The sequence below is a fragment of the Piliocolobus tephrosceles genome, chromosome 6 (genome assembly GCF_002776525.5).
Source record: "Piliocolobus tephrosceles isolate RC106 chromosome 6, ASM277652v3, whole genome shotgun sequence".
NCBI classification, from domain to species: Eukaryota; Metazoa; Chordata; class Mammalia; order Primates; family Cercopithecidae; genus Piliocolobus; species Piliocolobus tephrosceles.
Window position 1 is genome coordinate 94,630,002 of NC_045439.1, and position 19,889 is coordinate 94,649,890.

Below are 19,889 nucleotides of genomic sequence, written 5' to 3' on the forward strand. Positions count from 1 at the left end.
GACCTAGGAAAAACAATTCCAGTTTTTGTACAGTCACAAAACTAAGCACTGTGAGAATTTGCAAGATTTGGTAAACTTGTATATTCTCCCCACCCCCATACACAAGTAGCCAAAGGAGACTATCAGTCTTACCCCAACACTTCAATCTCCTCCAACCTCCAGAATAGAACCCTTATTGTCCAATATCTGAATTTATATTTTCAAACATCTAAAATCTTAATCAAAACTAAGAGCAATGCATTAGCTTTTTCCCCCATAAAATTATTGGTGTAATTTTACTTAGGCACAACAAATTTTGACTATTATCTAAAAACATATGGATAGAGCCAACATTACTAGAAACCAAACAAATATACTATGAAGGTGAAAAGGATTTAGGGAGTGTTGTTTTTAAACAGATTCAGTGCTGTTATTCTCCACTCATAGATTGGGTGTGATCAAATCACATCATGCTGTACAGCTGAGTATGTCCTATAGTTTATGATGAAGTAGGGTAACAAATTATTTATTGAGGACCTGTTGGGTACACAGAGGCATGCTAGAAGCTGTAAAAGTCTTGATTCTTGCCCTCAAGAAACTTTCAAGGTTGTAGACAGCCTGATAGAAGGTAGTCGAAAGCAAATACTTCAAGCACTATCCACCACAACTACCTTAGGTATTTACTTTACCCTTCTACAAGTCCCTGAATATTTCCAGGCCCCCTTTACTATCTCTGATGGACTCTATGGCTCTACAATATTTATAGCCACAGGCTTTCATGGACTTCACATTATTATTGAATCAACGTTTCTCTCTATCTGCCTCCTTTGCCAATTAAAATTCCACTTTACATCCAACCACCACCTTGGCTTTGAAGCTGCCACCTGATATTGGCACTTTGTAAATGTAAAATGACTATACTTCTATGTGCCTCTATCTACTGATGAGGATCCTACTCTTTTAGTATAAATAGTGCCATTGACTTCCAATCAATTACTTTTGATAATGTCCAAAATATCGGATAATATCCGATAGTACTCTCAAAACAAATAATGAGTGATGTTCTCTCAAATATATGTATAATCAAATGTGAAACGGAGGAGAAGATGGGGAACACCTTAGACTCAGAGACTGTATTCAGCCCTTTGTAGGGGCATTTATTTGACATAATTACGCATTTAAAAAATAAGTTAAATTGTCATCAGATCGGTCTGAAATTGATAGAGGCTTTTCTTGGTGAGAAACATATTTTACATATAATCATTTACCCATGGGAATGCTTTTGATTAATGTTATCTGTTAAAGACTTGAGTTCACAATATTTCCCCTGTTAATAGTATACATCTTTGTAGAGCTGATCTGGAGAAGTTGAGGACCACGTGCTAATTGCTATTTGATGTTATTCTGGTAGGACAATTGATTGGCTTTGGGTTGTGGGAAGTTGGAATTTGAAGGCAGGTCTGACTCTAGAGATATTGCCTCTGAATTTTGGCAAGTCTGTTGATTGTGCCTTTGGAAGTGCCTTTAAATGCCTTATGGAAGGCCAGGCACGATGGCTTATGCCTATAATCCCAGCACTTTGGGGGGCTGAGGTGGCTGGATCACTTGAGGTCAAGAGTTTGAGACCAGCCTACATGGTAAAACTTTGTCTCTACTACAAATACAAAAAATTAGCCAGGTGTGGAGGCACATACCTATAGTCCCAGCTACTGAGGAGGCTGAGGCAGGAGAATCACCTGAACCTGGGAGGTGGAGGTTGCAACGAGTCAAGATTGTGCCACTGCATTCCAGCCTGGGTGACAGAATAAGACTCCATCTCAAAAAAATAAAGAAAGAAAATTAAATAAATGAATAAATAAATAAATGGAGTACATGTTATGACTTTTCTGCACATTTCCAACAGAATAATAGTAACATCAGAGAACATCCTTGGAGCATTGTTTCTATAAGTTTGGAGTTGTTAATAGTTACTAGGTTAAAAATGCAATAAATATATGTAACGGAGGTAACAAATTAAATAAATTTGGGAAATGCTTGGTAAATTCAACAGAACTTCTCAAAACAATGAATTTATATGGCCATGATAGTGTTTTTTTGTTTGTTTGTTTTGTTTTTCAAGGAACATTCACAAGACTTTGTAGTACACCAGTTTGGGAATTGTTGGTGTAGGAATCAGGGTAATTAGGATTTGGACTATTCCAGGTAGAGGTTGTCACCATGTTCAAGGAATTGTTCTTAGTCTTTAGTCTTTGTACATATCAGAATTACCTATAGCAAATAAACAAGCAAAAATATAAGAATTAGACCTTGGCTCAGGCCTAACAAATCAAAATATCTGAAAAGGATGGGTGTGGATAAGCTTCTAGGTGATTCCATGTACTCCAGTGACTGAAAACCACTTGATTACAATAGGCCTTCCACCCCTTGCTAAATGAATTGTTAATCCTAGTTGAGTATGCTTCTGTTTTGTTTTCTTGGGCCTGTTCCAGAGACTAGACCGGATCTGCTCGTCCAGCCACTGGAACGCAGTAAATCCTGGTTCTGTTCTGATGATGAGGAGTCCAAGTACAAACTGCAGTCCAAGTCCCCAAGACACGGCCCGCCAGGACACCTGCCACCCCACCCCACAGAAAGGTGAGTTCAGCTCCTTGAGGGATGGGCAGGGAGCTGGGTGGGGGTGAGAGCAGGGGACACTGGCTGCCGAGGGAGCCCAGGAGCATTGGCCTGCCCGGAGGATGGGGCTGGAGCCAGATAGAGTACTAGGCCTGTTGCCAGTGGTCACACCCTCCCGGGATTCAGAACAGGCCATGTGCTGGGTAGGAATGGACTTGGGCAGTGGGCAGGGGTGAGCCAAGATTCTAACCAAGAACTCAGGTGAAACTTGACCAGCCTTGGGCATGCCACGGCACTTGTCTCCTGGTCATCACTGCCAGAGATGTGGCCTGGGGGTCTGGCCTCAGGATCAGCACCAGACTGCTCTGGGCCCAGCTCCTCTCCAGCTCGTGTGAACCCTGTCTGCCTGATCATCTCCAATCTCTCCTCCACAGGCTGGGCTCCCAGCCACCTCAACCCCAACTCTCTCCATGCCCACACACCCCGCCCCTCCCAGAAGATGAGAGCTGGGCTCCTCAGGTTGCTGTTCCCTGATCAGCATTTAATAATTCCTTAGCAGCAAGTCCAAGCTCTGGTATGCATATATAATTAAGTTCAATTTTATCATTCTTCCCACAGTATCTGCATCCTGATTTTCAGATTCCATTTCATCAGTGGGACAAATTTATAGGTCAGTATAGGACAAGTTTTAAACATTAATGGAAAAGATATTGTATTATACTGATATTGTCCTTCTTATCTGGCAGCCTTGAATTTAATTTAGAAAATGCCTCTATTTCTAATTTTATCTTGGTTTTGCTATATTTTACTATCGGGGATCCCATACATAATGTTCTACTTTTTCTTGACTTCCTTGTCAACTAATATGTTTTTGAAAGCTTCTGGTTAACTTCTGATTACAGGTAAGTGTTGATTTCCGTTTGCTTAACAAGCTCATTGAGGTTTTTTTTTTTTGAGATAGAGTCTCGCTCTGTTGCCCAGGCTGGAGTGGGATGGCGTGATCTTGGCTCACTGTGACCTCCGTCCCTGGTTCAAGTAGTTCTCATGCCTCAGTCTCCCCAGAAGCTGTGATTACAGGTGCCTGCTACCACACCCAGCTAATTTTTTGTATTTTTAGTAGAGATGGGGTTTCATCATGTTGCCTAGGTTGCTCTCAAATTCCTGACCTCAGGAGATCCACCCAACTTGGTCTCCCAAAGTGCTGGGATTACAGGTGTGAGCCACCACACCTGGCCACTTCTCCTACTTTTTACAGGATAGTCTTTTTGAACTTCTAAGAACTCTTTAAAATAGTAAACCTCTGCCATAATGCTGTTAAAAAGCTAAGATATAAAATGTGTAGTAACATGCTTTCTTAACATTAATGAAAAAGTGTTTTTTAATCAGTCTGTATTTTCACAAAAAGAACAAAAATAAAAGATTTAGAAACAAACTGTATATAGAAAGTACATATACCCTGAAGCTCCCAAGTGATTGTGAAGGAGTCACTTCCAAACCCTACTGCCCACCACCCAAAACACGAGGAGAAAATAAGAATGTTGGCCTTTTCTATTCTAATTATCAGTAGCAAAGTACTCAAAGCCCAGTTTAAAGGAATGTTTCTGCAGAGGCTTTATTGTACTGGGGACTTAACCATTTCTATTCTTCTAACTCACTGATTTCTACTTGTATATCTTTAATAATTTCCCCATTCTGCTTTCCGTCAGGTTTTTTGATTGTCCTTTCTAAGAATGAGTTAGAGGCTTAATCCATTTTCATTCTTTTCTTAATGACATAAGGATTTTAAGGCAATGAACATTTCTCTGAGCTCTCCTCCAGTCTCTAATCAGTCATGATAGCATTATTGCTATTCTCTACATATTTGGCAGTTTTAATTTCAAATCTCTCTTTGACCTAAGGGCTGTTTGCATGAATTTTTAAATTCCACAAATCAACATTTGTTTTCTGGTTTTGTTACTAACTTATAGATTTAACTAAAATCAGAGAATGTCATCTGTCCTTTTTCTGCTTTTCAGCATTTGGGGTGTTCTTCATTGAAAAAGATTAGCCTCTTGAATGTTCCAGATAGGAAGAGGGAGGGAGAGGGCGAGAGAGAGGAATAGATAGAAGTTTTGTATTTTAACTATGGTTCAATTCTAAGCATTCTGAAATTGCATTGAGTTTTTTAAACCATGAATTACAAGGGTGTTTAATTTCCAAATTCATGCAGCTTTTTGTTAATCTCTTCATTACTGCCTTCTAACCTTAATTGCTTCGTATTTAAATTATATGGTGTGGGTGGTACCAATGGTTTTCAAATCTTCTGACTTGCTTTATGAATTAATATATAATTAATGTTTCTCCCACAGTCCACATGTGCTTCAGAAGAATGTAGAATATCTAATTATTGGGTACAAAGGTCTATATTTGTCCATTACACCATGTCTGTTCACTGGTTATTCAAATCCACATATGGGCATTCCATGGTATACTTTATCACTCTCTCTCCTTTATAAAAACTTTCCATCTTCTCATATCCTCATATTTTAAATATGATGGATTAAAACAGCTAGATAGTGTTTTATTACTTCCATCTGTCTAACTGGTAACTTTAGTCCATTTACATTTGTTGTGACTGATTTATGAGGACTTCCTTCTATCACCTATCGGGAGAACCTGCTTCCGATGTTTAACATGGTTCTTTTCTATTTCCTAAGTGTCTCAGCTGGGTTGAGAAATAAAGGGAAAGAGCATGAGAGAGAAATTTAAAGCCAGTTGTCCAGGGGAGACATCACATGCCGGCAGGATCCATGATGTTCTCCGAGCCATAAAACCAGCAAGTTTTTGTTAGCGATTTTCAAAAGGGAGGGAGTGCACGAATAGGGTGTGGGTCACAGAGATCACATACTTCACAAGGTAATAAAATATCACAATGCAAATGGAGGCAGGGCGAGATCACAGGACCACCAGATGGGGTGAAATTAAAATTGCTAATGAAGTTTCGGGCACGCATTGTCATTGATAACATCTTATCAGGAAACAGTGTTTGAGAGCAGGTAACCTGTCTGACCACAATTTATTAGGTGGGAATTTTAAGCCTGGGAGCACTATAGGAGACCGGGGCTTATTTCATCCCATCGGCTTTGACCATAAAAGACGGGATGCCTTAAAAAGGGGCCTACCTTCAGGGCGCATTCTCTTTCTTAGGCATGTTCCTTGCTGAGAAAAAGAATTCAGCGATATTTCTCCTACTTGCCTGTGAAAGAGGAGGAATATAGCTCACCAGCGGCCAGTTCAAAGTTACCTCTCTTGTTCCCTGAACATCGCTGTTATCCTGTTCTTTTTAAAAGATGCCCAGATTTCAGATTCAAACATGCATGCTCTACAAACAATTTGTGCAGTTGACGCAATCACAGAATCCTGAGGTGACATTCATCCTCCTCAGTTTACAAAGAAGATTAAGAGATTAAAGAGAAGATTAAGAGATTAAAGTAAAGACAGGCATAGGGAATCACAAGGATATTCACTGGGAAAGTGATAAGTGTCCATGAAATCTTCACAATTTATGTTCAGAGATTATAGTAAAGACAGGTGTAAGAAATTATAAAAGTATTAATTTGGGGAACTAATAATTGTCCATGAAATCTTCACAATTTACGTTCTTCTGCCGTGGCTTCAGCCGGTCCCTCCGTTCGGGGTCCCTGACTTCCTGCAACAATCACCTTTAGAACTTCTATTTCTCTCACTTTCTAACATAATTTTAATATCTCCTCCTGGGATTCCACTAAGCCATATTCTAGACCTTATTCTGATCTCCCTCCCCTCTCAACCCACCAACTTCTGCCCTATCATCTATCCTCATGTCTCACAGTGTAACGTACTGACTTACTTTTGGGAGATAACTATCTAACCAATTAACTCTTTCTTCTGATGTCTAATCCATCCACTGAGTTTCTTACATCAACAATTACATTTTTTATTTCTTTATTTCATTTCATTCTGAGATGGAGTCTCACTCTGTCACCCAGGCTGGATGCAGTGGCACGCACCTGCAGCCTTGTCCTCCTGGGCTCAAGCAATCCTCCCACCTCAGCCTCCTGACTATCTAAGACTATAGGCACGTGCCCCACACCCAGCTATTTTTTTTTTATTTTTATTTTTTGGTGGTGGTGGGGTATTTTTTATATAGAAATGAGTTCTCACCATGTTGCCCAGGCTTGTCTCCCACTTCTGGGCTCATACTATGCTCCCACCTCAGCCTCCAAAAGAGTTCTGGGATTACAGGTGTGAGCCTCCAAACCCAGCTATATATTATTTTGTTTCTGTAAGTTCTATTTCATCCATTTTCTTTTCAGGTCCTCCTCATTGTTCCTGGTGGTCTTACTGGTTGCTCAATTTTATGAGTCCATTTTTTTTTTATATTAGGTCTCACATGTAACTATTTTCTCACAATTCTAATATTTGAAGTCTGTGTTCTGTATCTGATAATTCCAAAACCTACAGTCTTTGGGAAACATAGTATTCATTGCTTCTGACAATCCTCAAATACATTGGGTTGACTACTTGAATGCTATGATTTGACTGAATTCATATTTGCCTGCTTTTAATCTTCAGGAATCCTACAGGCTTAAGTTAGAGATGCTTTCCTACAAAAAGTGTCTGTGTCTGCTTCTGATGAGAGCTGTGGGTACAACTAACATAAGACCACTTTACCACCATGCATAATCCTGACATTCTCTTGGATTCTCTTGGAGCATCTCAGCATTACACAAGGTTCTCAAATTTGGCTCCCCAACCTTGCTCATTTATACACAGAAGACTAGACTGCTTAGTACAGGTAGTGACTCCCTTCCTCCTACCCTGGAAAAAACAAAGCAGATCCCTCACCTGAATGTGATCACAGACTAGGAAATTCTGAAGGTGAATAGCTGGAGGCTGTGGGCAGCAGGGAAAGATGGGTGTCTTTCCTGACCATAGAAATAGGTCAGAAGCTGCCCTAAAGGCCGTGTGCTGCAGCATTTCACTATTTAGCTCAACTACCATTCCCTCCATAAGAGTGTGAGTGGAAGCTTCTTAGAGCACCATGTTGCCTTTAAACAAAGTCAGATTTTTGCTAAAAGCCATGGTCATGGTAAAAGAAAAAAGAAAAACCCTCTGGCTTTGGAAGGCTTTCTCGGTAATGTCCTAGAATTAAGATTAACTAAACAGAAAACCAGCCTGACTGGCCGGGAGCGGTGGCTCAAGCCTGTAATCCCAGCACTTTGGGAGGCTGAGAGGGGCGAATCACGAGGTCAGGATATCGAGACCATCCTGGCTAACACGGTGAAACCCCGTCTCTACTAAAAACTACAAAAAACTAGCCGGGCGAGGTGGCGGCACCTGTGGTCCCAGCTACCCAGGAGGCTCAGGCAGGAGAATGGCGTGAACCTGGGAGGCGGAGCTTGCAGTGAGCTGAGATCTGGCCACAGCACTCCAGCCTGGGTGACAGAGCGAGACTCCGTCTCAAAAAAAAAAAAAAGAAAAAAAAAAAAAAAAAGAAAACCAGCCTGACCAATGTTCTTCTGCCCCATGGCTTGCTCTCAGCTCCTCTTGGTAGGGCCTAGGGCAGTCAGGCTGTCTGGTTCCAATCCTTGCTCTGCCACCTGTGACCTTGGACAAGTTACCTGCCTTCAGTTGCCTCATCCATAAAATGCAGATATTAATAATACCCTCTTTTTAAGTTATTAAGAGGATTGAAAGAGCTAATCAAAAGTAAAAAATAAAAAGACTTGGTAAGCATAGGCAGAAAGGGGAAAAAAAGTAAAAATAAATAAATAAAAAGACTAGTGCCTAGCACATAAAAGTTCATCAGGAATTAATTCTATAACATGAACTCAATTTTGCAAAACTTCAAAGTACATATAACTTTTACTAGGGTATACATACCAATAATAAATTTACAACTGTAGACATGTTTGTCTACAGTAAATATAACAAAGACTAAGCAATCAGATACTAAATCATTAAGTGATTAGCAATCAGTATCTTTAATTTTCTTGTATATTTTCTATAGATCATCTTTGTAACAAAAAGAAAACAAATCAAATGAAAATGAAATGAATTTTCTCAAAAATAATTAAGACAGGAAGTAGGCTCACAAAGTAATATAAAATATATCTTATGATTTATATAAAATTCTTTTTTTTTTTTTTTTTTCGTGAGACGGAGTCTCACTCTGTCACCCAGGCTGGAGTGCAGTGGTTGGATCTCAGCTCTCTGCAAGCTCCGCCTCCCAGGTTTACGCCATTCTCCTGCCTCAGCCTCCCGAGTAGCTGGGACTACAGGAGCCCGCCACCTCGCCTGGCTAGTTTTTTTTTTTTTGTATTTTTTAGTAGAGATGGGGTTTCACCGTGTTAGCCAGGATGGTCTTGATCTCCTGACCTCGTGATCCGCCCATCTCGGCCTCCCAAGGTGCTGGGATTACAGGCTTGAGCCACCGCTCCTGGCCGATTTATATAAAATTCTTAATAGAAGTACCTTCTTTGCTCAAAGCTGCACACTGGCTTTGCCTTTGACTCAGGTGGCATTTATTTGCATGATGACTGATTCTATCGAGTAGGCACTGCTTCAGCCCTACAGGAAGAACAAAACATCTCTAGAACACAGCAGCATTCCTGATTCCCACTTGAGAAGCCCTAACAAAATGGCATATAACTTAACAGCAGCAGATCAGTGTTACAAAGTCTGGAGTCAAGGGGAAAAAGTAAAATTGGAACATTTCCAGAATCTCACAAAAAACAACAAACCGATGTTCTAAGTGTCCAATATGAGCAAATTAGAACCTTAAATAAAGGTCACTCTTAATGCCTATCCTAGCATAGATTCAGCACCAAGTACAACGTCATTTTACTGGTTTACCTTTTTTATTTTATTTTATTTATTTATTTATTTTGAGACAGAGTCTCACTCAGTTGCCCAGGCTGGAGTGCAGTGGTGCCATCTCGGCTCACTGCAAGCTCTGTCTCATGGGTTCATGCCATTCTCCTGCCTCAGCCTCCTGAGTACAGGGGGGCTGCCTAAAAGTGGTTGACTCTACTACTGGGACTACAGGAGTCTGCCATCACACCTGGCTAATTTTTTAAATATTTTTTTAGTAGAGACAGGGTTTCACCATGTTAGCCAGGATGGTCTTGATCTCCTGACCTCGTGATCCACCCACCTTGGCCTCCCAAAGTGCTGGGATACCTTTTTCATTCTTGAAAGTAGGAGCTATGAAGAAAAAAACAACAGCAACAACAAAAAACCCACTAAAATGTCTTTAAGAGAACCTTCTACTTACCATCTAACTGACATAATCAAAACACTCTATTGCGTGTGAAAATTGAGTATTATAAGAAAATAATCACCTGTTTTGTGAGAGGTTCCATACACAATGCTCCTCCACCCAATATATACCTTAAAAAGAAAAAAGGAAACACAGAAAATTATCTTGAGAATTATTCCTGCTTAAACAATTTCTATGTGCCATTATTAAGAAAGCATGCACACAGTAAAGATAAGAAGAGAACATGCAAGCATGAACATACTTGTTAAGGATATAGGACTATGGATAATTTAAAAATTCTAATGGTATTACTCTCATGTAATTGCTCTGAAATTCTAGTTAATTGTTTGAAATGGCTCTTAGAACAGAATACTTTGAAATTTTGATGATGTCAAAAGCTAAGAACTTGGCCCTAAATATTCCAAAGAATAAGGGCAGAAGAACCCATTTCCTTAAATGGCATTTGAGTATTCTTTACGACGGAAACTTTCTCTCCCATCCTGTGATGGCCAAGGGTTTTTCCTCTGACAATGGCACTGACCTTACCCTATCCAAAATATGAACATCTGCATGGTTTCATGGTTCACATTTTTTTATCCATTCTGTTGTGAGAATCAAATGGTTCACACCATGCAGCTCCTCTCAGGGACTCCTCAAGTCCTTTCAAGGCCTGAAGACTGTTCTCTGAACCAAAGACAACTTCTGGCAATGTACCAAATCTCCCATTAGAAAATTATTTAGATCCAGATGTTTTAACCTTTTAACTCTTTCTCAAACAAAATAATTTCATTTCTCCTTTAATGTTATTTTAAATTTCAAAATACACAGATAGCATGCCTAAAATAAAATCAAAGGTATGATAGTTTTAGAACAAAAACTGTGGTAATTTTGAAAACACAAAAGCCAAGACCACTGATTGGATCTACGTGGACTCCAAGTCCACCACAAACTGTTCTCTCCTCTGGGGCTCTGGCCACACCTTTCCCTTGCCTAAGATTCCTTTTGCTTCCTACCCTTCCAAATGCTGTATTTCCACCCAGAAGGCTTGCCAAGACCAGTCTAGCCTGCACATCTTCCATTTCAGCTAACCAAAGGCATCTTTGCATTGACTAAACCAAATTGTTTTGCAGAGAAGTCATCTAAAAACTTCTACTGTAGACCATTCAGCTTAATAATTGTTATCATGACATTATTCAATAATAAAATGAGGGAAAGAAGTCCTTTTTAACTCCTTTGCCCTGGAGAATCCAAGCAAGTGGCTTTCCCACTTGCTTTGCCCAAACCCTGGGACCTTTCAAAGTGAAAGTTTAATAGAAGGAAAAGAAAATCTAAAAGAAAAACTCTCCAAAAAACTAAACTCAGGTAAAGAATCATGGGATTAAAAATTTTTATTCTTTGTGTATTTGATTTCTGAAACATAGAACTCGATCTCTCACTCCTTAAATCTGCCACTGGGCTAAGAGAGTATTGCACATAAAGTGCACTCATTGATTTAACAGAATTAGAACATTCAGGCACTCACTGAGATATTGATTCCACAACTGCTCAAAGTCTATTCATTAGTTAATGAGTTAACACAACACTTAATCTTCAAATTTTGGAAATGCTGATGGTAGACAGGAACTTGTTTTGGCAAAAGGAAGCATACGGTAGACATTGTTACCCATTATCCAGCCATCACCACCTTTCCTTTAAAGTACCCACTCTTCCTTTAAGGCTGCAGAGTCTCAGATAGTGGGAAGAAAAGAAGTTTTTGCATTTTCAGGTCAAAAGAAAGTACATTTGTACAACCACATAATAGCTATGCAAATGTGTGTTGAAATCTAAACAGAAGACAGAAGTAGTTCTAGTACCTTCAGAAAAAGTAAGATAAGTAAACTTTTCCTTAATACATACTTTCAGCAGCATCGATACCTAAAAGTGGTTGACTCTACTACCGTATTAAATTACATTCATTTTGTCAATATGTGTTCCAAATTCTTACTGCTCTTTGTCTCCAAAGGGATCCTACTGAATATTGAGACAGTTCAAGAATACCAGGGAAAAAAATTCGAATAATTGAAGCAAGGGTCATCTAAGGATAATATGTCACATATACAGGCACAGTAATATTTTCAACTTAAAAAAAAATCAGTTGTCAAAGTTGCACAGCAAACACTCTCCTAAGCTTACCCTCTTCAGGCATTTGCTTTATAATCACTTTAAAGAAAAGTCAGTCACAAAATGCCACATTTTGTATGATTCTATTTATATGAAATGTCCAGGATAGGCAAATCTACAGAGATAGAAATTAGATCAGACATTGCCAGGATCAACAGTGGGGGAAATGTGTATAGGGAGTGACTGCTAATGGGTACAGGGTTTCTTTCTGGAGAGAAGAAAAGGTTCTGAAATTAGGTAGTGGTGATGGCTGCATAACTCTGAATATGCTAAAAACTACTGAAATGTACACTTCAAAGGGTGAGACTTATATAAAAACTGTATCACAATAGTTTCAAAAATGTTTGGGTATGTCAAGAAATAAAGAAATAGGATCATAGCTCAAAGATATGGGATATAAAATAAATGGAACAAAACCGCTCAATAATCTATCTGGAATCACACAATGATTAAGCTTTACCCTGACTAAAATTGCAAGCTTGGTGTTTTATTGATATTTCACATTTTTTACTTCTTCCTAAGTCAGCCAATAACTCCTCCTCCTCACTTAATAGTTGACTATGAAGACCAAGCCATTTTGATTCTGCCTCCAATGAGCTTTCACATGTCATTCCTCCTTCCACTCCCAGGACTACCAAACCAATGTAGGTTCTCCTCACTTCACTCTAAGATGACAGCGTGGCCCTCAACTACTGTCACACTCTTCCAGGCTCTGTGAGCACAGTGTGTCTCATATTCTCTTCTGCTGTCAGCAGATTTATTCTAAAACAGTTTCTTTACTGTTACTCCCCTGTTTCTCAACCAGTTACATAGCAAGATGAATATCCAGGGGTAATAGTTTACTTACCAGAAAAAAAAATCTGTCACCAATTCACAGAAATGTTTCAGTACAAAATATTACATCAGCAATATTTCCTACAACTCTTCTACATGAATCCTACCCTCCTTGTGTTATAGCTCAAACTGGTCTCGTGTACTCTGAATCTCTCATTCTCTTTCCTAGATACCTGATTGTGTTTACTTTTCACCTATGTAAATAATCTTCCTGCAACCTCCACCAACTGACCAAACCCCACTCACATTTCACTGCCCAACTGAGATCCCACCTACTTCATGAAGAGCAACTCTTTGCAGCTTTAAACCTCAGAGGAATTAAGTCTATGCTTAGCTTTTCTTTTTCTTTTTTGTTCAGATGGAGTTTATCTTTGCCACCAAGGCTGGAGTGCAGTGGTGTGATCTCAGCTTACTGCAACCTCTGCCTCCCGAGTTCAAGCGATTCTCCTGCCTCAGCCTCCTGAGTAGCTGGGACTACCAGTATGCACCATCACATCTGGCAATTTTTTTGTATTTTTGGTAGAGATGAGGTTTCACCATCTTGGCAAGCCTGGTCTGGAATTCCTGACCTCAAGTGATCCATCCCCCTCACTTGATTACAGGTGTGTGCCACCATGCCTGACCTATGGGTAGCATATGATAATCAATAGGGTACTTAGAGTTATTAGTATTTTTAATCTCCTCTTATATAGCTGGCATTTGGTATAATGAAAAACACTTTACTAGGAATCAGAAGATTTATTTGGGCAGGTCACAAGCTGACTTATTATTCAAATTATTCATCCAAATAATGAGGACTATAACACACTGTGGCAAAAAAGAATCAATGAAGAAACTATGTGAGAGATTTTAAAACTGAAAATGGCACGACTCATAACTTCATGTATTTGTCTCGATTCTAGGTGGTATACTAAGATCATAAACTTACATTCTTGGGATTCTTACAACAAAATGTTGAAAAGCTAGACTGGTCCATTTTATAATCACATTTTCAATTGTTTTCATACATTTATCTCGAATTTACAGAGTTTTATCCAAATCTTCTCCTTGATCATTTTTTTTTTCTCAAATAAGATTCTGAACAAAAATGACCCGTTTTCCTTTCCTGTGCTTATGGGAATATTGAGTCAACATGCACAATTTTATAAACCAGCACATAAAACTAAAGCACAATGCTAATGTCTTTTCTCCCCAATCAGTAAGGGCTTCATTAAAAAGCCCTTACATTTTAACATTCAACTACGAAAAACAAAAGAACTATGGTCTGGTGGCTAGTAAAAGGCTGGTGTAGTGAGTAAGAGACACAAAGGTTAAACATTTACTATTTTTCAGTCTTGTGTTTATTTTGTATACGTAAGTATTTGGCTGGGTTACCTAACACTGGACTTCCGAAACTGACCATGAGGTTTTATGACAAGAGAAGTACTTTTTATAGCAATTTTACTGCTGAAACCAAAACCGCCCAGAGAAGCTTTAAAGGTAGCAAAATAAAACAGTACACAATTCTAAACAACTGTGCTTCACACTCAACCTGGGACTTACACTCACCTAATAGTATATTTGTGATCACCTTTGTAACAAGCTGTCAAAAGGAGACCTCTAATATCTGCTCATGAAGGAATCACTTCAGTATGTCCTGCTCTGCAGCAGAAAACACATGGGAATCACTCAGAACTCTGGATTTCCAACAGAGCAGCATTTCCCAGAGAGTAAGCCTGAGGGCACCATCCTCTGAGATGCTGTCAGGAGCACTAATAACAAATTTGGGAAAAACAGAAAATGGCATTAAGGCTTCCAGGTGTCTTAATTTAATTTAATGTAACTTAATTTAGGAGAGCTAAGTCATTAAACATGAGGCCAAAGTACATAAGAAAGTGGCAGCCCTTTATTGCAAATATGCACACACTCTCGGGCGAGGTTCTCTGGTCCTCAGGTATGGGGCCAGGGAAGTCACGCCGGCGCTCTCGGTGAGGTTCTCTGGTCCACAAATGCAGGGGCAAAGAAGTCACCCCGGTTCCTGCTGGCAGTGGACTTTTATGCATTGGTACCGGAAGGGGGCGGGCAGTGGGCGGGATAAGGGCATGATAGGGACGTCTCCATAGGCGTGGCCCTGTAAGTTCCCATCTCTTCGGATTGACGTCACCTGGTGCATGCTCGGTTGATCTGCATTTTCCCGCGTGCGGGAAAGTTGGTGAGGAAGAACCCGGAAGCAACATGGATTGTGCCTTCTTGTTCACCTTCCTCCATCTTGTCCTTTCTCCCTCACCCAAACACCAGGAAGTCCTTTGGTAAAGACATTTTGAATCTGGCTTCCCCAAAACCTTGCAATCCCCACAGAACAAATATCTATGAACATACTGCTATATTAGCACTCACAGAACACTTGGGGAGATATGGCAAAGATTAGGCTGCAGGCCTTAGGTAAGTAAACTCTTAAAACACAATATTGAAAAAAATAGAAATTTAAAAATTAAAACAGAAAAACAAAAGCAAAAGATAAGTAAATAAATAAAAAATTTTAACAAACAATATTGGGCTGGGCAAAGTGGCTCAGACCCATAATCCTAATACTTTGTGAGTCTGAGCAGGTGGATTGCTTTAGCCTGGGAGTTTGAGACCAACATGAGCAACATGGTGAAACCCTGTCTCTATCAAAAATACAAAAATTAGCTTGGCCTGGTGGCATATGCCTGTGGTTCCAGCTACTCAGGAGGCTGAGGTGGGAGGATGGTTTGAGCCCTGGAGGCAGAGGTTGCAGTGAGCTGTGATTGCACCACTCACTCCAGCCTGGGGCAACAGAGCAAGACCCCGTCTCAATAAAATTAATTAATTAAATAATAAAACCAATATTCATTTACTGTGTGGAGAAACTCAAAATGAGCTTGGCACATCCATATGTAATACTAAGGTTTTTTTTTTTTTTTTAAACCCACAGTTTTTTTTCTCTGAGCTTTTACCGATGGATATCACGTCCAGATAAGTATTCTGTAGTACCAACACCACAGTTAATATGTATTTTGATTATACAGAATAATGATTCTCAACAGGATCTTAGCCCCCAAAACACATACATAAGCATGTACAGCAAATACAAGTAAAAATAACTGTAGCAACAAAGCTCTTCTGGAGAAAGTTCTGTAGTCTGAAGTAGTCACTCATATTTTTACCTTAAATGCAACTATTACTATCTCAACCATAGAAATGATCAAAGTAAGGGCTGGAGATATTTAGATTTTAATCACCATAATGTGGATTATGTCACATAATGGAATTAGTCAGCTGAGTGTTTGAAAATCTTCATTACTTTAAATTGCTCATACTTTCAGGGTCTACAGAACATTTCACAACTAACCTAGCAAACTGTGATCTTTTCCCCACTTCTGTAAGACTTCCAATCACAAAAAAGAAGCAATACAAATTTCAGTAAAACTGCATGACAATTACCATTTGATTCTACTACATTGCAACTATCACCTCTAGAAGTAATTAGCCAGCTCCACAGGTCCATCAGATTTCCCATGATTATTCCTAGAAGTACTAATTAGGATCACAGGCACGTGGGGACCACTCTGTAATCGTAACATTCTCTAAACCTTCAGTCACAATTTACATTTGAAAAACCTTTGGTTTTTATGATTAAAATGTGTATATGTGTGTGTGTGTACGTGTAAATATGTATGTGCGTGTGTATATATATATATATATATATACATATATCACTAAAATCTCTACCTATCAACAACATAATGATTTATAACCAACAGTTTCAGATGTGGGCCCCAGAAAAACAGTATCAGCTTCACCTGGGAACTTCTTAAAAATGTAAATGCTTAGGCAACACCACAGACCTACTGAATCAGAAACCCTGGGACTAGCTCTCCAAATGATTCTGGTGCACACTGTATTAAAGAACAATGTAGGCCAGGCACAGCTGCTCATGCCTGTCATCCCAGCATTTTGGGAGGGCAAGGTGGGAGGATTGCTTGAACCCAGGAGTTCAAGAACAACCAGAGCAACATAGTGAGACTTCATCCTATAAAAAACTTTTTTAAACTAAAAAAAAAAAAAAAAAAAAAAAAAAAAAAATTAAAGTAATCACTTAAACTTATGCTCCTGAGAGAACAGTTAACACCACTCAAACAAATGGAGGATCAAAGGGAAAGTTATCCTAAAAAGCAAATAAGCAAGTTTAATTAATTTGAAGAACATCCTTAATGCTATATACTATTTAGAAGATTTTCAAAGAATCTATAAAATAATATGTACATTTATTATCAGATAATGGGTGAAAGTCATAAAGGTAAAATTAGTAGGAACAAAAATGAAAACCAAAGCAAATAAAAATGAAGTGAAAATCAGGCCCAAACAGAACAGTGTTATGGTAAACTTATGGAACATATGAAGGGGTTCCACTTCAATAGAACTATATAAAGGAACCATTCCAACGATGATAGACTAGGTAACTTAGATCAATCTTCTGACTGAGAACTAGAAAGCTGGACAAAACCTAATAATTACAGGGCTGAGAAAAGGGAATACCAGAGAACAGAGTCTTCTTTTTTCCCCCTTGGGTTTTCTTCCAATGACAGCAGATAAGAAGAGGTTAATAAGCTGAGCTAGAACTCACAGCCTCACAGAGCTCACAGGGAGATAAACATTGGAGCTCAGCGTTCACTGAGGAGAAGCCCTGCTAACTCTCCCACTCCTTAGATTGGGAACCTGAAGAACAAACTGCAAATTGCCCTGAAGGAATGATGGCCAGCTTTAATCATCTCAATCCCTGATTGGATGAGACAATCCTGGGTTGCTAATTTCCAAGCCCCTGGCAGGGGCAAATGTAAATCCTCTCTGGAGAAGAATATCATCCAAGGCTTCAAATTGGCTCCACATTATATATTTCATATATAATGTCTACCACTAAAAATAAAAAGCCACATGAGACTTAAGAATGACATAACAGAAAACAAGAGAAGCAAACAAGACACAAAACCACAAGGGATCGAGATAACAGAGTTACCAGACACACTTCAAAATAACTCTGCTGAACATGAGCAAGGAAAGACAGGACAAGACTGAAAACCTGGCAGATAAATGCAAATTATGAAAATCAACCATATGAAATTCTGCAAGTTAGAACTACCAAAACTGAAATTAATAACTTAATGGATAAGTTTAACCACAGCAGTAACCTAGCAGAAGACAGATTCAGTAAACTGGAAAAAGCTCAGAAAGACAAAAAGGTAGAAAATTGAGAAAATAAAAGACAATATGTTGAAAAGTGTATCACATACGTAGAGTCCTGGAAGAAAAAAAGAATGGGACAGAAGTAAGAGCTGAAGATATGGTTGCGGAGAGTTTTCAAAAACTGATCAAAGACTTCACAAGATTGAAGCACCATAAACGATTCAAGAGAAACAATGGAAGCTAGCATAAGAGAATGATATCTTCAAGGTGCTGAAAGAAGGAAACTGCCAATCTAGAAACTTACACTCAGTGAAGATATTCTTCAATAATAAAATAAAAAGTAAGGATTTTCTCCACCTGCAGACTCACACTAAAGGAAATACTAAAAGGTATTTTCAGACAGGAGAAAGAGGATCCTCTACATCAAAACCTGGGGACTCTATTCCATAAACTCCGTACCCTGGAACTCAGGAATTAAGATTTTACAGAAATAAAAAGCGTTCTTCAGGGAGGGGAAAATAAAGGTTGAGGGTGACTGGTAAAATGAAGTTTGAGTTACCTTAGTATGTATTAACTCTGAACCAGACTCTCAGGCTCTACAAGGATCTCATGAAGTTATCTGATTTCCCATTTAACATCTCAGCCTTCTAAGTTATTCTTAAGGATGAAGAACATTCTATTTTTCAAAGACTACATCACCAGGTCTAAATAGTTACAAGTCACTTCCTTACATTGAGTTGAAAATCACCCCTTTGTAATTTGACTTATTAGTTCTAGTTTTATGCCCTGTCTTCACCAAAAACAAATAAAAATAAAAACTAATGCTTCCATATACATACTTTTTCAAATAGTTGAAGACAAGCTATCATGAACCTGAACCCCCAGGCTTTCCTCTCCAAATCCACAATTTCACCAGCTATCCTAAGACATGGAAAAGAATCTTTTCCCAATCCTGGCTATTATTCTCTAAATGAACCTATCCTTGTCTAAGTAGACCCTTCTTAAAGTGCTACCTAGGAATTCAAGTCAGTAACTCTGATGTTGCCTGTAACATCAGAAAATGACTTCCTTAAAAGTACAGCAAGTTGGATTTGCCAAGTTGCTGACCAGGTTGCATTCCCTCCTGCCCTCACTCCCATCTTTGTGTTATACTTTATCTCAAGTTTCATTTTGCTTATTATTCATGACTCTCAACGTGTCACAGTGGATATCAGAGGCCATATATATATATTGTTCTGGCTCTTTCCTGCAAATCTTTCTGAGTCATACCTGTTGTTCTCCAAAGTCTGTGAATCCCAATACTAATAACTTGGCAGTTCAGTTTAAGGTCCTCTTCAGAAGGTCAGTTAGCTCACGGCAATCACATTCTTCCCAGGCCTCTTAAGAAATACTCCAACCCCAGAAAAGGCCCTTCTTTCTGGTATCAGGAGTCATGGGCCACAAACACAAATCCAGTAGAATTTCAGCCATTTACCTCCCAGATCATCCCCTCCCTGAAGTTCTAACCAGAGCAGGAAAAAATAATGAAAACGCCACCTGCAGTCACAAATCCTCCAGTTTCTTGGCCAATATTTCATATTCCCTTCAAGATACCTCCCAAAGAGGACATGACAAGGGAGGGGCACACAGAGTGCTACAGGTACTGATAAGGTTCTATTTCTTTTTTCTTTTTTCTCTTTTTGAGATGGAGTTTCACTCTTGTCCCCCAGGTTGGAGAACAATGGTGCGATCTCGGCTCACTGTAACCTCTGCCTCCTGGGTTCAAGTGATTCTCCCACCTCAGCCTCCCAAGTAGCTGGGATTAGAGACACTGGCCATCACGCCTGGCTTATTTTTG